Source organism: Lygodium microphyllum, chromosome 21 (assembly GCF_053477565.2).
Source record: "Lygodium microphyllum isolate KBCC chromosome 21, Lygodium_microphyllum_v1.1.10, whole genome shotgun sequence".
Lineage (NCBI taxonomy): Eukaryota > Viridiplantae > Streptophyta > Polypodiopsida > Schizaeales > Lygodiaceae > Lygodium > Lygodium microphyllum.
Genome location: NC_141155.1, coordinates 34985367 through 35005871, shown reverse-complemented (window position 1 = coordinate 35005871; position 20505 = coordinate 34985367).

The window sequence follows — 20505 nt, the reverse complement described above, 5'->3', positions numbered from 1 at the left end:
CTCCACGTGGGAGGGAGCTCTCCCCCTCCCATCAACTATATAAACCCTTATGGAGGAAGGGGAGTAAGGAAGGAAGAAGAGGGTCGTGAGGCTAATAGGAAGGAGATAGTCGCAAGGAGGAGAAAGTATAAGCCGCCATTGTCGTGAGTAGAGGGAGCTGAAGGAGGTATCAGAGCTTGCGTGGGTGGAGGAGCTGCGCTGCCGCCTGGGTTGTGAAGCCACCACCTACAACCTGTGATTGCTGCTGCCATCGCCATCCAGTCACGAAGAGCCGCCAGAGATTCGTCGTCATGTGGCCATCTAAGGCCCCAGAAGCTTCTTGAAAGCTTCTAAGGGCCTCCTCCAAGCCCCCCCTTCTCGTGGGGTTCCACCCAAGTCCATTTAGGCCCCCTTCTTGTGGGGTTCCACCAAATCCCCTATAAAGTTCACCTTACCCTGGGGTTTAAAGCACCCCTTCTAGTGGAAATCCTCACTCAAGTTCATATTACTCTCGGGTTTCATTAAAACCCTTTCCATTGTATCCTTAGACAAGGGGTTTTTACCCCCGGTAATTGAGCCTCCACCCTTACATCCCCCATAAAGCTCACAGTAGCTCGGTTTTTAAGCCCCATTCCATAGCATTTCCATAAAGCCTTTTAACCCCTCCCCCCCCCCCCCCCCCGCCCGGTTTCCTTTTAAAGCCTCCCATTGCAATCCCCACACAAGTTCATTTTAAACCCCCGGGTTTCCTTTTAAAACCCTTCACACACAAGTCTTTTAAATCCATTATATCCCTTTTCATGAAGGCCCTATTATATCCGGAATTTCCAAGTCCCCTTTCCCTCACTACAAGATATAGGCCTTATACCGACGTTTAAAGTGACGAAAATGCAAATAACAAATTTACCCCTGTTGTCGCAAAAAGCGTCATTATTGGCGATGCCATAGAACAGTCGGTATTACCGTCATTATCAACGTCAGTATTGGCGTCGATATCAGCGTCGCATTTACCGACGCTAATATCGACGCTGATAGTGACGGTTTGCGAAGTATATAACGACACCAATAATGACGCAAGTAGTAAAATTTGCGACGCTAATAGTGATGGTAACAAAAACAAAAACAATGTATACTGAAATCATAAAACTGATATATGAAATAAATACATGATCTCATAATAAGAGATTGGTACAATCATGACATGATATCACTAATACATAGAAAATGTCTACATAGATCAGGTGACTCAAAAAGAAAGGTGTGTTAGCTCCAGGGATCCAAGGGCAAGCTACAAATCCTCTTCCCTTGAAAGCACATCCTGCCACAAAGGAACAACAAACGGAATCTGCAGAAAAATAAACAACACATCAGTCCACCATACAATAATGCATTAAAATATCTCATGGTAACTACGGACAAGAAAGATGACTGACTTATAGGGCCGCCGCGTCTATACAATCGGTCGATCAATACAATGAGACCGTGCCTCTCTGCAAAACAAAAGAAAAACTTACAAAGTTCTCCAAATATGTCCTGTGGCCGCCACTCCCAAGATGATGGACCACTCCGACCTCGAGTCGTGCCCTCGCCGCCTCGCGCTGCTGACTCCAACGTCCTGGAGAATCTGTAGCCTCCTCCCTCAGTCGGTGCCAGTCATCTGCATCTAACCACTCGGGCTTTGCAGCCCCACTCTTGATTGCGTTGCATGTGTCAGATTGTCTATGTGATATGTATGCACACATACAATCCATCATCCAGCCCGTAGAGAATCTATCTACTGAGACTGGCACTGGAAACTCCTCGTGCAAGGATGCTACTATGTAGTCCTTGCTCCCCTCTGGTATGTTCTTCCAATATTCCAAGACGTTGTGTCGAAAAACTTGTTGGCACAACTCTCTCATGCGAGCCATCACCCTCCTCCCCTCATCATTCATGATGATGGCTCCTGACCTACTATCGACTAGATATCCATAACCCCCTAGAGTCTGCCTAAGATGGGTCCTCTCCCATTTGCATCCACACTCGTGGGCATATTCAGGAGACCCCTATGCATCCGGTGTACCCACGGGGTTAATATCTCTCGGACTAGCACCCATAGGAGTACCACCTGCTGACGGCTAAGCAAAAGCTAGAGTAACTAGAGTAGACATCCCCATAGGTGTGACAAATCCGTGAGGTGATGCCCCTCTAGCTGAACAATGAGATGGAGACACCGCGTCCGTGTCTCCACAGCATCCACCTGAGCCTGAGGCACGCTCCCTAGAAGGGCCACAAGAGCGAGGAGTCACACCTGTATCCCGTGTCGACCATGGGCTCACTGCATTTGTATCTCTGCAGCATCCCCCTGATCCCGATGCACTCCCTCCCTCTGGCCCAAGTCGTAAGCGTTGAGCTCGTCTGCTAGAAGCCAAAGCATTTGATCGCACTGAAACAGATTTAGCAGAGCGCCCTGACGAAGACCGAGACAGCTCCTAGTCTGCCATCTCTCTGAATCTTGTGATCTAGTCTGGAGACATGCGTGTGAAGATATCTTGTAACTCCTCATCACTCATCCCTCGACTCATCCTAAAAATGTCACTTGCACAGATAAAAAATGATGTTAGAATAATCAATTTAAATCATACAAAGCACAAGAATATAAATCATTTTAAAAAAATCTCACTTAAAATGTATATCTTATGTACCCTTATAAGCGATTGATCAACGAATTGAGTAAGTGGATGCTCCAAGTATGGAGTATCCTATGGTCCCATGTTAATCTCCTGACACAACTCCGCATACACTAGAAGGTCGATAGACATGTCACCACAAAAGAATGAGTCCACTTCGTTCTCAAAGAATTCTTGGACTCCTGTATTTTCATCATTGTTAGCTGATGCTGGCTCCAAGCTTTTGACGACCTCCACCCCTTGCAATATCAACCCCTCTATTTTCATATTATCTTCATCTATGCTCGGAACATCGCTTTGATCATATACTCTCACACTTCGAGGAGTTGAAGGTATAACATACCACCATCGAGGTTGTCGCAGGTTTAGATAGAAGATTACCTGTTCACAAACACGTACAAGAGAGTTCAAACCATTGTGACATAAACTATATCAACAATTAGCAAGCAAATGAGTCCATGCACATGTTCACAATGGGCCGACAAAACACAGGTATCGCGCAAATCCGTCGATTTTTTTTCGAAATCTATTTCGAGAAATCCAGATGGACCTCGTCAAATTATTACTCTAGCTCCTCCAAGTACCACTTTGAACCACTGCACATCGAATAGTATCATGGAGAAGCTACGATAATCCACCGTAACAATACTTTGCAAGTTCCCAAAATACTCCATCTCATCCACAATCGTGTTTAGATTTGCTGCTCATTGCCGGCTCTCTTGCTCGAACCTATGCTACCACAGTCCATTGTGGAGCGCATTTTGTCAATACGCTCCACGTGAAAATGCCGTCCGCTCGACCACGCTGCACTATATATTTTGTACTGTACATTGAAACACTCAAATTAGATGTCACATATAAAATTTAGATACGATAGATTCTAAACCCCTCATTACCTTTGGACTATATCCCCTCAAGGATTCCCACTCCTCCATTGAGACCTCTGTCCCTTTGCGAGACGCTGCGGTCAAAGCTCCATGCAACCATCGCGTTGACATAAACCGTGGCATCTCCTCCATGCCCTCGAGATATCGAATCGGTCGATGACGCATACTACGTTGGAATTCAGCTCGCGCTTCCTCTCGATCTTGCCTAGCGATCTGGTACTTGGCGAGCCACGTCTCCATAGAGACATGGTGCAACATACAAAAGCGATTCACCTTCTCTTCCATTGAGGCATCCATTCTTTTTTCTACCCCATTTCCAACCACCACATCTGTAGTCAGTCTATCATCGTCCTTCAGCGGACCATAGCATTTCATTGTTTGGTTCCACCGTTGGTAGCCATTGTGAAATATGCACTAGCGCCTCAGACACCAATCAACCTTCGTCCATGCTACCTTCTGGAGGAGCTCGTTGTCGCACAAATCCTTTCAGGGTTTTCATGAAGCGCTCCAAGAAGAACATCCATCGTCTATGTACAGGTCCAGCAATCTCCACTTCATCCAGAAGATGCACAAGAAGATGGATTTGTATCGTGAGCATGCTGGTGGGCAGGTATCTCTCAAAGAGACAAACCGTCTTCAATATTCCCCGCCTCGCGAATTCAATAGAGGATGTCTTAATCTCCTTCTGTGGGATCCATTGCACCAAAGTTGACATCCTGTAAATGGCCCCACGTATTTCTGGAGTAAGACATCATACGATCATGATCTGTAGTACAAACTGCCAGAAATGAGAAAGCATTATGAATAATGGCTACATTCCAAATAGAAAAATGCCCACGCTAATTACAATCCATTCATAGTACAAACCTAACATATCTTTGTCAGTCATGGGATTTTAGCCCTGTTAATTGGTCGTCTTTAGAAAATGCAGACCTGAGAAAATGCATCTGGTGCGCAGATCGGACGTTGTATGCTCGCGTAGTGAATGCCAGAAGGTCCCCAAGAACAATGAACTCTACTTTTTGCACAAGTTACAATGTAAAAAGCATGAACGACAAGAGCAAGAGACCAATTGGGTGCAATCTCCCCCCATGCCTTGTGTGAGCACTTCACAAAGCATGTATTTTATGTATATTTCATCTTCATGCTCAATAATAGCCCAATTTACAAAAATATAATAAACTTTTAGCTTTTGAGTTTGCTTTTACACAAAAATAGGAATAAAGCTAATGGATGGTGCCCAAAGAGTCTGGCACGCCCAATACAATGTCCAAATAGAAATAACATAACCGTGCGCCCATGCGCATACAAGATAATAATAAATAATCAATGCCTCAATAAATAAGCATGACCAAAATATAGGCGTGGCACCTATTAAAATATAATCCATAGATCGAATACTCGCTATCCTCCAATGCTTTCCTCCGCCACTGCTGCTATCTCTACACATCAACTGAAGCATTCACAATTATTAGTAAAATAATACAATTAAACCGACAAAAGTGAATACCTAGCAGTCTTCAGCTACATAAATAAATCAACTGGTTAGAAATAAATCCTAACCTTAATTTATTGCGAGTGCGCACTCTAAACTCATAAACATTTATTAATTTAATATGCATTTTGCGGAATCACCCGCTATGGAATCACCCATGTACACACTAAATTAATAAAACGCCCGAAAATGACAGGCGTCCCCATTAACTTCTCGCACAAAGAATCCACTTTGTGTCTGAGCCCCGGTCGGTGGATTATGCCTCCTGGCATCAGCATCATACCCGTCAGAGTGCAGATAGACTTGATTACTTGCTTCACAATGCGCTCTTCTTTAGTGGACAAAACCCAAGGAGCGCGAGGAAGTTGCACGCAACCATCAGCACTCGACTGCGGCCAAAGCGCCTCCATCTTACCTACCTCCTTCAAATCCATTCCTGCCCCTATAGTGTCTCTCTTTCCTGTGATGTGGTCCCATAACAAGTTGCCCACGTTCTTGAAAAAATACATGGGATCCAACAAGTGGTTGACCTGTAAGTGGGTTCAATATGGCAACTCATAGAAAACTGAGAACCGCCGCATTCCATTTGGATGTGATTCCGCGTGGACCATTTTCAGCTGGTACCAGCTTCTTGCGGCGTTCATGCATGTTGGAGGTCGTCAAAGGAAACCTTCCCTGAGTTCATGATCCTCCGGCAAGAAAGTATTGTGTCCTTGATATACCATCTTCTTCATGGTTCGTGACCTTTGAGAGTCTAACTGTGGCCTGCACAATGGACATACATGATAACCTGAGGTAACCAGACCTGTTCCAACACCACGATCTAGTGAATACTTGCTTGAACAAGATAAAATATAGATATTACCAGCGAGAACGAAGGCCTGCTCACTGAGTACTCTCCCAATCCCGGAAAGTCATGCATCGTCCACATGAGAATGGCTCGAATATTGGCTGACCGCCGACCATCGCGCCTACTCATATCTTGCACGCACCCCCTCCTCCCACAAAATCTTAAGCTCATCGACTAATGGACAAAGATACACGTCCATATTTTTTACTTTGTAGCGGCCAGGGATGAGTAAGATAAGGATGAGATGTCATTTCTTTGTAGAAAGCCATAGAGGGATATTGTAGTTGACAAGGACTATAGGCCACACACTATAAGAAATTGAGCGCAGACCAAATGGGTTCACGCCATCCATTCCAAGACCAAGCCAAAGATTTCTTGGCTCTCAGGCAAAGCCTGGGAAGGTAGAGTCAATGTGCCTCCATGTGCTCGAATCCGCTGATATTCGTTGAACTCCATCCGTGGACCTATTCTGCGCATGCCACATTGTCAAGCTCGCCATGCCGGATGTATGAAACATGTGGTTTATGCAGGGGATAAGCGAAAAGTGTTTGAGAACTTTTCGAGGGATCGTTTTCCCTCGCAAGTCCTGTCGATACTTGTGAGCACCACACTTTGGACATGTCTCCATAGTCTTGTATTCTCCTCGAAATAGTATGAAATCATTGACACATGCATGGATGTTATTGTAGTCCATGCCAAGCTTTTATAAAACATGTCGTGCATCATCACGAGACTCAGGCATGGTATTTGCAGGTGGTAATATATGATATTTTAATAACTTGAAAAAAATCATAAAACACCTTGAAAAAGCACAAATGTTTGTAATAATAGTGCCGAAGTAAAAAATAAATGAAGCGTATATATAAGGTACCTGAACAACTCAGTCACTCGTATCGCTCCACCCGTATTTTGCTTGCACACTTAAGAGTGCAAGTAGTGTCTTCAGCCAAGATACTCGGCGCCCATCATATAATGGTATGGATGCTTCCTCTCTAAGCAGATCAGAAGTCTCAACATCCATGGGAATCAATGCATCGATCATTGCCTCCATCTCAGGCTCCAAGATTGTAGGTAGGTCTGAAAGGTTGCCTGTCTCCTCTGGCATTGATGGTATAGATTGGCCTTGTGAGTGGTGGATTGGCTCCTGCACTCCATCCATCGCACACCCACGTACTCTTCTAATTGGCCGCAAAGGGTGCACTCCCCCTTGGGACGAGACATCACCTCCGTGGATAGAAAATTTGCCGGCAAGACCCAATCTTATTGTATATGGTATTCAATTAGCTTGCGAGTACAATTAATGATTGATATTAACTTCAAATTACTGTTTGCTGAAAATTTGCAATCGCCTGATCAATGATCTGAGATTGAAACTGGCCAAATCATCGTACGTGTTCTATAGACAATAAGTGTTCTCGTCTAATTGCCAACTTGCATTGAGAGCAAGGACATGGGACACGCTGATTAAGATATGCCTCACGATCTTGAACAACAGGACCTTCTTCGTTTTCCATTTTGTCTACGTCACAACAAACAATTTGTTTTTGTTATCATTCTTTTCTTTTCTTAGATTGTTATCCTCTCCTTCCATCTCTCTCTTTTTCTATGACCTAGCATATAGCATCATAGAACACTAGTATTTAGTACCTAGTACTCAGTACCTAGCACATAATATTTCGTTTTCTCTCTTCCTCTCCCTCTCTCATTTCCTCTCCCTCCCTCGCCCTCACCCTCTCTTTCTCTCTTTCCCTATTAGGTTGAATGATATTTCTCTTTTTATCTCTCCTCTCTCTCTCTCTCTCATTTCCTTTTCTCTCTCCTCTCCCTCTCTCATTTCCTTTTTCTCTCTCCTCTCTCTCTCTCATTTCATTTTCTCTCTACCTCTCCCTCTCTCATTTCCTGTCCCTCCCTCACCCTCACCCTCTCTTTCTCTCTTTCCCTATTAGGTTTAATGATACTTCTCTTTTTCTCTCTCCTCTCTCACTCATTTCCTTTTCTCTCTCCTCTCCCTCTCATTTGTCTCCCTCCCTCTCTCTTTTTCTCTCTCCTCTCTCTCTCATTCCTCTTCCTCCCTTGCCCTCTCTCATTCATTTTTCTCTCTTCTCTCTCTCTCATTCCTTTTTCTCTCTCCTCTCCCTCCCTCGCCCTCACCCTCTCTTTCTCTCTTTCCCTATTAGGTTTAATGGTTTTTCTATCTCCTCTCTCTCTCTCTCATTTTTTTCTCTCTCCTCTCCCTCTCTCATTTCATTTTTCTCTCTTCCTCTCCCTCTCTCATTTTCTCTCCCTCCCTTACCCTCACCCTCTCTTTCTGTCTCTCTTTCCCTATTAGGTTTAATGATTTTTCTCTCTTTTTCTCTTTCCTCTCTCTCTCACATTTTTTGTCTCTCCTCTCCCTCTCTCATTTACCTTTCTCTCTTTCTCTCCCTCTCTCATTTCCTGTCCCTTCCTCACTGTGACCCTCTCTTTTTCTCTTTCTTTATTATTTTTAATAAAATTTTCTCTTTTCTCTCTCCTCTCCCTCTCTCAATTTTTTCTCTCTTCCTCTCTCTCTCTCTCATTTCCTCTCCCTCCCTCGCCCTCACCCTCACCCACACCCTCTCTTGCTCTATTTTTCTATTATGTTTAACATCTTATCTCTTTTTCTCTCTCCTCTCATTCTCTCTTTTTTTCCTCTCTCCTCTCCCTCTCTTATTTCCTTTTCCTCTCTTCCTCTCTTCCTCTCCTTCTCTCATTTCTTCTCCCTCCCTCTCCCTCTCTCATTTCCCTATTATGTTTTCGTCTCTCCCCCCTCTCCCTCTCCCTCTCTCATTCTCTCTCCCTCTCCCTCCCCCTCTCTCATTTTCTCTCTCTTCCTCCCCCTCCCTCTCTCATTTCCTCTCCCCCTCCCTCTCCCTCTCTTTAATTCCCCTCTCTTTCTCCCTCTCCCTCTCCCTCATTTATTCTCCCTCTCTCATTATGTACAAATTATACAAAAATTAAATAAATAAGAGAGAGAATACACACACATTCTCTCTCATTCTCTCATTTCATCCCCCTCCCTCTTCGATTTCCTCCATCTCTCTCTGCCTCCCTCCCCCTCTCCCTCCCTCCCCCATTTCCTCCCTCTCCCTCTCTTTTTCTCTCATTTTCTCTCCCTCTCTCAATATATATACACAAATTATAAAAGCAAAAGGGGAGGAGAGAGAGAATGAACTCTCCCTCCCTCTCCCTCTCTCATTTCCTCCCCATCCCTCTCCCTCTCCCTCTCCCTCTCCCTCTCCCTCTCTTTCTCTTTCTCTCCCTCTCACACACTACAACAGAAACGAGGCATAGACGCGCATGTTAGACACGCAAAGTCGGGCGCATCTATCACAGCGTCTATAAGTGCGTGTAAACATGCATGTAAATAGACGCGAATTTTGCGTCTATATATACGCGCAAATAGACGCTAATATAGACGCGCCAACAGATGCACAATTATTTAACTACCTAAAATTAGCAGTTCACATAATTAAAAAACCAAAGTTAATAATTATTTAGCCACCTAAAATTGATTCTTGAGCATGCACATGTGCGCATGATAAAAACCATAGAATTAAGAATACACATTGAATCATTGAATTAAAAAAATAGAGTTAATAATTACTTTTTCATTGCTCTCTAATGAATGGCAGTTCCTCCAGTTGACAAGCCTGATATAAGTAATTAGCGGTAAGCGATAGAAACCTTACAATTAGTAGCAAGCATTGCAATATGTATCTCATAATTTCTCTACGTACTTGAAGATGATAAAAGATACTTCCTTTTTATTATGGAAAATTCAATTTAGCTTTAAAATTGACTATTGATTCTTGAGTATGCACGTGTGCGCATGATAAAAACCATAGAAATAGGAATACACATTGAATCAATAAGCAAATTAAGTATGTTACAGTGAATGATCCATCTCATCTTCAATGAGATCAGCCCTTGCTAAACTATCTACTTCTAGGTCTATGTTAGTAAGAGGTAACGAAACAAATAAGTCTATCCCACTATCAGATGTGTTGCTATATTGCTCAATAACTTCATCAATATCATCGGCAATCACATTATTGTCTTCTTCTGCATTTCCTTCAACATCCTCGTTAGGTTCATCTTGTACTATATCACGCATATTATCCATTATGGTGTCATCATGCACATCATCATTAATTGTTGGATTGTTATTTGCTATCTCCATGTCGGTAATATTACCATATATTGGTTTTGAACGATTAGATATAGGGATGACATACCACCATCGGTTATTGTTTACCATTGGATGATACACAACCTGTATTTGAAAAAAAAAGCAAAAAACTTAAGTACTTATTATATTGTGTATATGTATCACATGTATACATATAAAAAAATTAGCCTTTGCATATATACCTGCTCGCATTGTTGAGGTAGTACTAATGTGTCATTCTTGTTTTGGTGAAATTTTGTAGAGTCAATGATTACAAAACCACTTGGATGATGTCTGATTGTGCAATGCTCACCATTTGTTACCACTTCTTTAAACCACTTCACATCCAGTACATATATAAAGAATCGTCTGAAGTCAAGCTTCAGAATATCTTGGATCAAGCCACAATAACCTTCCATGGTACCATTGGCATCCTCGAAGTGAGCAAGGACACCACAATCTTGGGTATTTCTCTTTTCATCTATACGTTGAGTTCAAAGATATTTACCCTCACACCAAAGTGCATTGAATAATGTGCACTAGTAGTAAAAGATAAAATATCAAACATGTCAATTATTTATATAAAATAAAACTTATAGAAACAAATTAATTGATAGTATATCTCACCTTTGATAAGCAAACTCGTGCGTATTCCCACTCTTCTTGAGATATATTAATTTCCTCCTCTTTTTCCATTCTCTCCATTTTCTCATGTAACCAATCTATATCAATATGACGTGGGAGCCCATTTAGATGATCTGGAAATGAGACATTACATCCATATCTAGTGCGAAATTCTTGTCTTTCGCTTTTTCTTCTTGCCCTTGCTTCATTATATAGTGTCACCCATTTGCTCATTACATCACTATTGAGCACACAAAAACTATTTAACTTACGAAGTTCTTCTTTTGTTAGCACTTTACTCATTCCTTTTCCTTGAGGTACTATAGAGGTCATCCTCAAGTCTTGATCATCTTTCCATAGTCGTGGTTGAGAGGGATCCACTTCATCAAGATATTCAGAGATATAAACAAGGGATCATTGCATTAACCAACCCTCAGCCATGCTTCCCTCAGGCCGTGATTTTTGCCTCACAAAATCTTTCAAGGTTTTCATGAAGCGCTCAAGAAAAAACATCCAACTTACATGAACTGCCTCACAAAGTGTGATCTCATCAATCAAATGTACGAGTAAATGTAATTGAGTAGTCAAAATGAATCGATGAAAAATTCCTCCACCAAACAAGCCACCTCAACAGATAATACTCGAGCATCTTGCAATGTGTTTGGATCAATTTCCTTCAAGCTCACGTATCTGTCAAGATGTATTTGAGAATTGTTTATTTTTGTGTAGAAATTCAAAGATATATAATGAAAAAATACAATGTATACACACCTCACAAGCTCTCCCATCTTGTAAATGATATCATGTACATCTTTGGATACACAATGGGATATGCTAGTAGGAAGTACGAACTGAATGTAAACAATTTTGTCCAAAATCTCATCCTCTATGACTTGATGGGGCATTTCATGAGGGCTACTATCATGGTCGTCAATCTCTACTCTTCTTGAAGACTCTGCCTCCTCGTGTCAACGTTTTGCAGCCTCTCGATGCCCAAGAGGGAGCATCTGAGGATGTGGCACCGCATCCTGCTCAACCACAAAAGGGAGTTTCATGTACGTTGATATATAATTTCCGTAACATAGACATGCAATCTTAGTGGTAAAAAGAAACAATGAATACCGGTGATTTTTCTCAGTCCCATTCTCCATACAAAGCTGAGGTGTGACATTGCAGAGTCGATGTGCTCGAAAAATACACCCTCGACAACGATCACACATGCATTTAATTTTTCGTCATAGCCATGCATCTTGATTATGAAGAAGCAATGTTTCATCCTCACTTGAGGATGTGCTCATTGACTCATCAGCTTGCACCGCACTAGGTGATGACGACGTCGACATGATTAAACCTAATTCATGACAACATCAAAATATATATTTGTCATTCATATGTTTACATAAGATCTCAATTTTAAATACACAAAAATCATCATAAATACATTAAAACTTATGATAAGAATTCACTATCAAAACTTATCTTAAAAACAAAAAATTATGATAAAGCCCAAATGCGCGTCTATATCCGCGTTTAAGTACGCGTCTATATTGGCATCTATTCTCGCGTCTATATTCGCGTCTATACTCACGTCTATCTGAACAATAGACGCACATATACATGCGAAAATAGATGCACACGTCAAAATTCAAACCATACTTAAATCATTTCTTTTCAAATTTCACCATTCCTTTCCTGCATTTTTTGCGGTTCTGAAGCTTGAGTTTAGCCGACATGCAGTCTCTTCATGCCTCACCTAGTCTCTTCATGCCTCACCTCTTCATGACTCACCTCTTTTTTCATTTCAAACACACAAGAAGGGAAAAAGGAAAGCCAAGGAGAGGAAGAAAGAGAGAACAAGAAAGAGGAGAACAAGAAGAAGCAGCAAGCAAGCATCAAGGGAGGGTAACAAACCAAGGAGAGGAAGAAGGAGAAGGAAGAAGTGCCACCACCCGCCACACCAAACACCCAAGGTGACTCTCTCTCTCTCTCTCTGTGTCTCTGTTTCTCTTCCTCTCTATGCTCTGTCTGTGTATTTAGGATTTGTGATTCTATTATGTATTGCATTTTGTAAATCATCAATGGCGGTCGTCGGCCTAAAATCGGCCGACCGAGCGCGTCTGATAGCGCGTCTACATCTCAGTGTAGACGCAGATATAGACACAAAAAATGTTTCCTCTCAGAGCATCTGAGAGCGCATCTTAGTGCGCGTGTCTTGGCACGTGTGCTCTGCAGTGTACACGCGATGATACACGCGCTGCACAGAAGGTTGACCTGCAGTCTACACGTGATTATACACGCGCATTGACCTTGAATGCGTATCTGGCAGCGCGTCTGTGCTGCATCTTAGATACACAGATAGATGCGCTGGACAGAAGGTTCACTCTGGGGCGTGTTTGAGGGCGCATCTTACCTACAATTTAGATGTAGGGATACATGCGCCAGGAGAATGTGACCAATCCCATGTTTGTGTTTATCAGTTTTCTTGTTTAAGAGAAGCATTAGCACTTAAGTGTTATGCTCAATGTATAAAGAAAGCTCTTTGAAAATGTAGGTAATATATGCTTTTTTATGCAAATAAATTTATCTTTTTCTTGTGTTTTTTTACAGATGTCGCATCCTGGTTCATCTAGCAATGACCCGGATGTGGATCGCATGAATGATACATTGGCTTCCTTTGGCAGGGGGGTCAATGCATTTTTTGGAGGTTTTTCTAGTAGGGAAGACTTCATGGGAGAGATGACCAGACACCTTGGCCGCTCTCCCACAGCGAAGGAGGTGTTTAGTGTCATATCTGGGACGCATCTGACGTCTTTGCCTGGCACTACTTCCCAGACTCCACATGCAGGTACTCCATATGCAGGTACTCCACGTGCTCCATGTGCATCGGTTGAAGCACAAGCATCTGCAGAAGCTCATGCGTCCAGTGAGGTAGAGGGTAGTCGACAAAGAGGGAGGAGGGAGAGTCGAGGGGGAGGACGAGGCTTGTGTCGGGGTTGCCTAGGAGGTGGCGAGCAATCACCCTCACCAGTAGATCACATAGAGGAGGTTGTACGCCAGTACTATAGAGTTACAGATGCTGGTGGCATCTTTCATGATGATGAGGGAAGGGATGTAATGGTGTACATGAGGAGCCTCGTGCATGTGACGTATAAAGATTGTTTCATTGCCTTCAAAAATCAGAAAAGCGGCTTGTGGCAGGAGGTGTTGAGGGCAGTCCATAGGAGGTACCCAAATCTTGAGGGTCAGCGATTCTTGGATGATTGGGGATGTACAAAAGTGAGGGATATGCTTCACAACAAAAGATCCCACATCATGACACGGGCCAGGGACTCACTGCAGAGGCTGGAGGAGGGGCGTGGAGCCTATATCCAACCACCTATGTGCCATCGCATAGAGTGGAAGAAAGCCAAGAAGAAAGCAACTGAGAAAGTGAAGAGTCGCTAGCACGTAGAGGTGTGACGGATCCAAATGGAAACCATGGGATCGTCGCATTACGGATCGGGCGGCAAAGAGTCATGGGAGGTAAAGTTTGTAAGTATATTTTGATTTCTAGTTTTTTTAAATTTATATTTCTTTCAATTCTTTATATATTTTAGTCTAATATATTGTGACTCATAGTTGTTTGTATATCTCTAAATGTTTTGCAGACTACCATCGTTGGTAGGACACCTACTCCTAGAGAGGTAGGTTACCATCGAGGCCATAACCGCCCAGCGACATGGCTTCACTTTTATGAGGAGGGTCTCATCACTGAGGACCAATACAACCGGGCCATGAGGATTCGACTATCAAAGGAGGTATGTTTTTCTTACTTTCCTATTAAAAGTATAGCTAATTATAACTTTTTCTCCACCTTGTCTATGTAAGCAACCCTTATCTTTTGTGTGTGTAGGCGAACCCGGATGTGGAGCATAGTGAGGAGGGGGATAGCGACGCTAGTAGCCATGGTGGTACTAGCGAAGATGTTTCCTCTTCAGATTCGTAGAGGAGCACCATACCTCCTCATGAGGCCTTCTTTTCTTGTATATGTATGATATCTCTTTGAGCCTACTGCTTGCGGCCACGCTTTAGGTCGCAAGCACTTAAACTTCCCTTGTAAATGCTTTTGATATATAATGAATACATGGACTTTTATTTTCAATTCTCGTGCCTGTAAGATACATTGTCTTTTTCCCAAATACACAATCTGATGTATGGGAGCGGGGAAAAAAAACCAGAGAGCAACCACTTGCTCTCTGGTTTTTTTTTTCCAGTTCTGTTTTGTGCGTCTATCCGTGCGTCTAAATTGCAGAAAATTCGTGTTTATATGTGCGTCTATAATGCAGACTACACGTGCTTATACACGCGCTTCATAATTCAAATTTAAAAAATAAAATAAATATCTTTTTTTTTTAAATGACATTTTTTGTTTTTCGTTCGCATCTACCAGTGCTTGTAAAAGCGCGTCTACCAGTGATATGTGTGTGTATATGTGCATCTATTGCGTGTCTATTTCTGCGTGTAAATTCGTTGATACATGCGATTATAGATGCGAAATGGTAGACACGCAAATAGACGGGCAGATAGACGCACACGTAAGAATTTCTCTATATTCAAAAATCATGTCTAAATGTGCGTCTATGAGGCCTTTTTGTTGTAGTGTCATTTCCTCCCCCCTCCCTCTCCCTCTCTTTCTCTTTCTCTTTCTCTCCCTCTCTCTTTCTCTCTCCCTCCCTCTCCCTCTCTCTCGTTCTCTCATTTCATCCCCCTTCCTCTTCCATTTCCTCCCTCTCCCTCCCTCTCCCTGCCCCTCCCTCCCCCTTTCTTTCTCTCTCATTTCCTCTCCCTCTCTCAATATATATACACAAATTATAAAAGCAAAAGGGAGAGGGAGAGAGAGCTTGCACTCTCCCTCCCTCTCCCCCTCTCATTTCCTCCCCATCCCTCTCCCTCTCCCTCTCCCTCTCCCTTTCTTTCTTTTTCTCTTTCTCTTTCTTTCCCTCTCTCCTTTCCTCCCCCTCCCTCTCCCTCTCTTTCTCTTTCTTTCTCATTTCCTCTCCTAAAAAAGCAAAAGAAGAAGAGAATTAAACCCTAAAAAAGCAAAAGAAGGAGAGAATGGACTCACCGATGAGATATGGTGAGGGTTTGGTGGCTCCTCTTCACGATGAAGGCTCCTCCTCTCCTTCGCGAATGGCGGGTGGCGACGGCGGCGACAAGCCTTCTTCCTCTCCCTCTCTCACGACGGTCGCTCTCTCTCTCTCGCTCTCCCTCCCGAAACGATTGACAAAAATGCGTGAAATGAACCCGCGCTCGGGTTGCGGCCTGTGTTTTTTTTCCCTGTGGGGCATCGCTATTTGCATTGCAAATGCGACGCAAATAGCGATGCCGTGACCCACGTCGCTACCCACCATCGCTATACGTTTAAATCCTTGTAGTGCCTTACATTCCCCAAAAGCCATTTTTCCGGTTGTAAAGTCCTTCCTGTGGACTCACGTAAGCCCATTATAACGGGGATTTAAAGCTTTCCTATTGTACCCGTCAGAAGCCCAAACTCTTTGCCAGGTTTAAGGGCTCTCCCATTGAACCCTCCTAAAGTTAACTTCTCTTTCCTCCGAGCTTCGAGGAGGAAGCCTATAAGGCCTTCCAAAGCCCAACTCCACAAGACGGTGCATCGGTCAAGGAACCCGAATCTCAAAAGGAATTGTGTGTGCGAGGGAGACATGCCAAGATCATAAGTCTGCAGCCAAGGCAAGGAGGTCGAATTCATGAAGGCCCCTAAAAAGGATTGCTAACAACCGTAGGAATTTGCAAGGCATGGAAATGATTCTAGGGCTGCATGAAGTAGATTAAACTCTAGTCAATTGGCATAAATCTCAATCAACTACGTAAGTAGTTACGAAAGGTTGTGTAATGCTCATTTAGCGTACAAATAATTCATTTAGAAATGAAATTAGGAAAAGGTTGCATGGTTCGTTTTAACATAAATCCTAAAAGCTTAGCAGCATGAATCATGAATGCATCAATGGAAATTATGCCGTAACTTAACATACGCTTTGTTCTTAACCAGAAAATTTAGGGGTTGTAATTCTAATCATACAAAGTCAATGAATCGTGTGCTTACGAGAATGGTATCATAATGCAACTAGTTTTCCCCTCTTTGATCAATACAATATCTTCATGAATAGACAAGTACATTGTTTTACCCTAAACACCTAAACCACAAAGGATTCACTTAGGAATGGTTAAATCGACGCAACATATCCTAAGTGCTAACTAGGGTTTAGCACGTTGAGGACGTGACCTAGTTGCACTCATTGCCAAGTTGAAACTCATGTACCCTAATGACCTATCCACATTCACGGAATGTAGGGACAATAGGACATACTTGCAAGAAACGATCTAGGGTTTCTAGCCTAAGAATCGCTCGGTAAAAAGATGAAACTCGGTTTGAATTGGAATCCTAGGACCGACAATGTCAGCCTAGTGCAATCAGGAATGGATTGGATATGAAGACACCCTAACCTTGTTTCCTATCTAATCATGATTCCATGATTAGAAAACACCGTTCGATGGGTAAAATAGCCCCATGGATTAGATGCAACACTTATGCAACAAGTTGCAGAGTTGCATGATCTTGTGGTTTGATCACAAGAGAATGGCCAATTCCTCGGAATGAGATTGACAGATTCTTGCGCAAGTTTATCTTGCAAGAGGATGAGTAGTCATCCTGATATAGCACATTTCGTGGAAAAAAGTGATCGAGATAAGGGGATTAGATAATTACTTGGAAGTAAAGGACCAATCAGTAATTTGGAATAACATATTTACTGCTAATAGAACTTAAGGTATTGATTAAGTTGGGATAATAGGGTACAGCCCTAACCCAAGGACATAAGGGTTAACAGACAAACCCTTGGGGATCTTGCCAAGTCACAATTGATCCCAGATCGAGTGTTGGATGCATTCGGAGAGAAGGACTCACTCCTTAGTAGTTGGCCAAATAACGACCACTCGAAATGATTGTGCTTGTAACAGTTTAAAGAGCACTGTTTGCTTTGTTTGCTCAAGGAATTAAAGGATGAAAAGATATCTAATGCTTCAAGTTGAAGGCCTAAAGGGAGAGGCAACCTTAGTTACCCCCGACTATCTGCTTGACCCTAACCGATGGGGTTGTTAACTGTGCTGGGAAGGTGGACCGAACCTGCCACATGAGGTCTCTCTATTGAGCGCTACTTGGAGCAAGAGGACACTTGGGTGCCAGGGGGGCTCTGGCCGTAAATCCCTCGCCTTTCGGGCCCTGCACAAGAGGCCAACGTGACTTGGGATTGGATCTCCATGCCCGCATACTAGTCTACGGGCGGAATCTTAGATTAGTAATCCCTATGGATTGCTGGATAGCCCTCGAGCAGATTATGGATGAGCCTACGGGCCGGACTTTATAAATGTATTCCAAAGATAACTATGATAAACTGTTGAAAAAGAACTTGTTTGACACTGTTTTTCTATGTCAAGTGCTAAAATTACGTGAAGGAACCGGTGTCTAATGGGCTAATTAAGGAAGCTGCTTGATGCATGTCCAACTAAATGTGGTAGGTAATTAGACAACTAAAACAACTTGAGGATGTTACAACTATATATATCATCTCTCACTTGACTTGGGTCTCACCTATATATAGTAACTCTACTTCAATATATAAAATTTGTTGGGAGCATGTCTTGTGCATCTCTCTCATACTCTCTCTTTCTCTCTCAACATGGTATCAGAGCTATGGATACGTATGTAATATATTAAAGATATAAATGATGAAAAAATTTTCGGCCCACGGTGGCGTTTTGAGCTGGCGTGTGTGAGGGGGATGGAGGAGCCAGCAAGCTCCTCGCTGGAGCTTGCTTGGCTCCCTCGCCATGCATGATGACAGGTAAGGGGGGAAGGATTCCATTCCCTCCCCTATATAAAGAGGAAGGGCCATAGTTGCAAGGGACGAGGAGAGGAGGGACGAAACTAATACTGCTACCGTTGATGTGGTATGAAAACAGAGGGAGGTCCGCCATATCGCCACCGCCAGTGGTGATCAGACCGCCGCTAGTACAAAGAGCCGCCACTTGCTCGCTGGGTTATGGTTGTCTGGCCACGTTCGACTTCGTCATTCCATCTCCCCTCCCTGCCATGACTGCAACCTGAAGCTTTAGAAGCTTCTAGAACTTCTAAAGGCCTCCTCCCCAGCCCCCTTTCACCCCCCTTATATCCCTTTTAACCTTTTCACCCCCCCCCCCCCTCATAACTCTTTTTTACACAACCCCCTAAGCTTTTTTTTTTTAAATCCCCCTTGTCCCCATTACTTCTTTCTTTCCCCCCCCCCCTGGACCCCAAATCCAAACCATCATCATGGGCCCCAGATGTTGTCCCGTGAGGAGTAGAGAGGAATAAGGTGGGAAAAGATAAAGAAGAGAAAGAGAGGAGTGAAGGAGGAAGAGTAGAGTGAAATAGGGTGGGAGAAGATAAAGAAGAGAAAGAGAGGAGTGAAGGAGAAAGAGTAGGGTGAAGGAAGGAATAGGGTGGGAAAAGATAAAGAAGAGTAAGAGAGGAGTAAAAGAGGAAGAGTAGAGAAGGAATAGAGGGAGGTAGAAGAGAGAAAAAAAAAGAGGGAAAAAGAGGAGTGAAGGAGGAAGAGTAGGGAAGGAGAAGGAAAAAGGTAGAGGAAGTGAAAGAAAAGAGAATAATTTCCTTCTATACCTTTTACCCCAAGCTTTAAGTTCTCCAAAGGTTCATGTGGTTACAAAATCACACTTACCCATAAATTTTTTTCCAAGTATATACCCTATAGGGCCTTCTAAGGCTTTATAAATCTTTTCCTCTCCGAAGAAGCTAAGAACCTAAAGGTTCTATTATTCCTTCTCGTGATCAACCATTTAAAGGGCACCTTGCCTCGAAAGAGAGACGGTGGAAATCCGAAAGAAAGAGTAAAAGCTACCTTCATGTTCGAACTGCGATGCCGCCTAAGAAAGTCCAAGGAGTAGCTGTGGGAGGGTCATCCCTCAGTAGCCATGTGGATATCTCACCCCAAAACAAGGTTTTTCCTTCTTGGCTTTAAATCGGTTTTCAGTCAATCATGCAGAGAGGAATTGTTAGGGATAGGATATATTTTTCCGAGTTATTTACAATGAAGGAGTTTAGTTTAATTGAACAAATGATAATGTATAGAACATAGTTTCCTTCAAATAGTATCATGCATTATAACGCATTACGAGAAAGATTATCTACTTACTATAGTAGTATATTTCAGTTAAATCCTGAAGGTATAAAAATTGTATCTTGCACCATTAGTCCTATTCCTTTTTGCAACGAATCATTGTAGAAGATTAAATTCATGAAAGGTTTCTTTCGTTGCTCAAATTACTAGGAAGTTATCATTGCTAATTGCATATCTTAGCAAGGAAAAGATTGTTATTTGGCATGAGTTTCGTTTGCAAGGAAAAAGGAAGATTAAATTGAATTTTTACCGACTGAAAAATCAATTGTCACAAGGATAACAAATCGTGACGAGGTGATCAATATTACCTTCCAAAAGATAACCAAACCAATCTAAACTTAGAAATACCATGCTGAAAAAATATGCCTTGGAAATGATTTAAAGACCAAAGAAACGTTTATACCTTGAGCACTTGACTACTTTCCTTATTGTAGGGTCAATAAATTCGTAAAGATAAGGAACTAGGTTTTGTCCCTGAGGTTTTTAAAAAGAAACCCTAGGTTCGACATACGTCAGCTTAAAGAAACTTAAACGGATTATTTCAACGCAAGACTTGCGCAGCAAGTACGAAGTCATGTAGTC